The following is a 2,500-nucleotide window of genomic DNA, read 5'->3' as shown; positions in this document are numbered from 1 at the left end:
TCCTCCTAGTCCTCCTCCTCCTCCTAGTCCTCCTCCTCCTCCTAGTCCTCCTCCTCCTAGTCCTCCTCCTCCTCCTCCTCCTCCTCCTCCTAGTCCTCCTCCTCCTCCTAGTCCTCCTCCTCCTCCTAGTCCTCCTCCTCCTCCTCCTAGTCCTCCTCCTCCTCCTCCTAGTCCTCCTCCTCCTCCTCCTTCAGGTCGCGCGCCTGCCTCAGTATCCGAACTTCCGTGTTTTTGTGTTGTGTTAAGTTTTTGTGGTATCTTCCTTCAGTTTATGCTTCCTTGATATTCGTTTTCGTTCATGCTTTTTTTTTTCTTTTTTTTTCTTGGTTCTTTTTCGATTTCTCTACTTCCTTACTTTCGTTCATGGTTTTTGCTTGTTTGTTTTTAGTTCGTGATTTTTTGTCTTTTTCGTTCATGCCTATCCTTTTTATTTTCTTGTCTTTTTTTTCCTTCTTTCTTAGTTTTTTTTTTCATGCTTCTTGTAATTTGTTTGTTCATGCTTCTTATTTATTTTTTTCGTTCACATTATTTTGTTTATACTTTTTTCATGCTTCTCTTTTTTATGCTTCTCTTTTTCGTAATTCTCTTTTTTATGCTTCTCTCTTTCTCATGCTTCTTTTATTCATGCTTCTTTTATTCGTGCTTCTTTCATTCATGCTTCTTTCATTCATGCTTCTTTCATTCATGCTTCTTTCATTCATGCTTCTTTCATTCATGCTTCTTTCATTCATGCTTCTCTTATTCATGCTTCTTTTATTCATGCTTCTTTTATTCATGCTTCTTTTATTCATGCTTCTTTTATTCATGCTTCTTTTATTCATGCTTCTTTTATTCGTGCTTCTTTCATTCATGCTTCTTTTATTCATGCTTCTTTTATTCGTGCTTCTTTCATTCATGCTTCTTTCATTCATGCTTCTTTCATTCATGCTTCTTTCATTCATGCTTCTTTCATTCATGCTTCTTTCATTCATGCTTCTCTTTTTTTGTTCATGTTCCTCTTTTCGTTCATGCTTTTCTCTTTTCCATCAAGTTCCTCTCTTTTTCGATCATGCTTCTTTTTTTTATTCATGCTTGTCATCTTTTTCGTTTATACTTTTTCATGCTTCTTATTTGTTTTCTTTTTCGTGATTCGTTTTTTTTAATACTCATGCATCTTATAATTTTTTTTGTTCATGCTTCTTGTCTTTTTTCGCTCTTTCTTGTCTTTATTATGTTTATGATTCCTTCTTTTCTTTCGTGTTTGTCTTTCTTTCGTTAATGCTTATTTTTTTAATTTATGCTTGTCTGTTTCATTCATGCTTCTTGTCGTTCATTCATGCTTGTTTTCCATTCACTTTTTTTTTTCTCTTCCTTTTGGTCTTTCCCTTCTTACCCTAAAAAAAAAATCTTAGCCGCAGATTATTTTTTCTTTCTTGTTTATAAAAAAATCATTGTCAATTATATATATGTATATATATATATATATATATATATAATTATATATATATATATATATATTCTTCTGTGACCTGGTTTTCCTAACCTTTGCTTGGCCTTTCTTTGCTTCGCTATGCTATTGGCCTTTTCGGGTCATGTTGGCTGAGTGGGAAGCCCGCGGGGATATATTCGAACCAAGTCCTATTCTGTCCTTTTTCCAGCACTCGTCATGTTCTTGGTCTACTGTCCTTTTTCAACTGTTCTTCTGTCTTTTTCTTACCTGTTCTCCTGTCCTTTTTTATCCAATATACTCTCCCATTTTCCTGAACTTTCTATCATATATCTTCTTTTCATTCTTATCTAATCTCTCCATATATTTTGTATCTTATCCACTAAGGTCCTCTTTTTATCTTATCTCATAAGGTCCTTTGTTATCTTATCTCTTATGTCCTTTTTATGTGGTTTCTTCTATCCTTTTGACATCCTTTGTCCTTTTACATGCTTTCTTTATGTTCTTTATATGCTCTCTTCTACACTTTTTAAATGTTCTCTTTGTAATTTATACTAACTTGTTCATGTCCTTTTTACTTAACATTGTTCTGTCCTCCTCGTAGTCCTATGTTATGCCCAGGATTACTGTCCTTTTTACATGATTTCTTGTTTTTTTATCTGTCTTTCTCCACCTCAACCCTTCCTGTCCTTTTTTCAACTCAACCCCTCCTGTCCTTTTTCCCTGAACCCTTTCTCTACCCTTAACTAAACTTTTCCTGTCCTTTTTTACCTCAATTCCTCCCGTCCTTTTTATAAAAAAAAATTGTCCTTTTTTACTTCAACTCCTCCCGTCCTTTTTTTATATAAAAAATTGTCCTTTTTTACCTCAACCATTCCTGTCTTATTTCTATCTAAAGTTTTTTCTGTCGTTTTTTACTTCAATTCTCCCTATACTTTTTCTTGTCCTTTTCGTGTCTCTTCTGTCCTTTCATCTGACCCTGCTCTCTTCCTATTCCAAATAACAAAACTTGACCTTTCGGTTCAAACGAGGTCAGAAACACTTTGCTAACGGGAGTCTGGAGTCATGATATAT

This window comes from Oratosquilla oratoria, chromosome 29, assembly GCF_046742065.1.
Source record: "Oratosquilla oratoria isolate Oo_2021 chromosome 29, ASM4674206v1, whole genome shotgun sequence".
Taxonomy (NCBI): Eukaryota; Metazoa; Arthropoda; class Malacostraca; order Stomatopoda; family Squillidae; genus Oratosquilla; species Oratosquilla oratoria.
Note: the sequence above shows the minus strand (reverse complement) of the source record.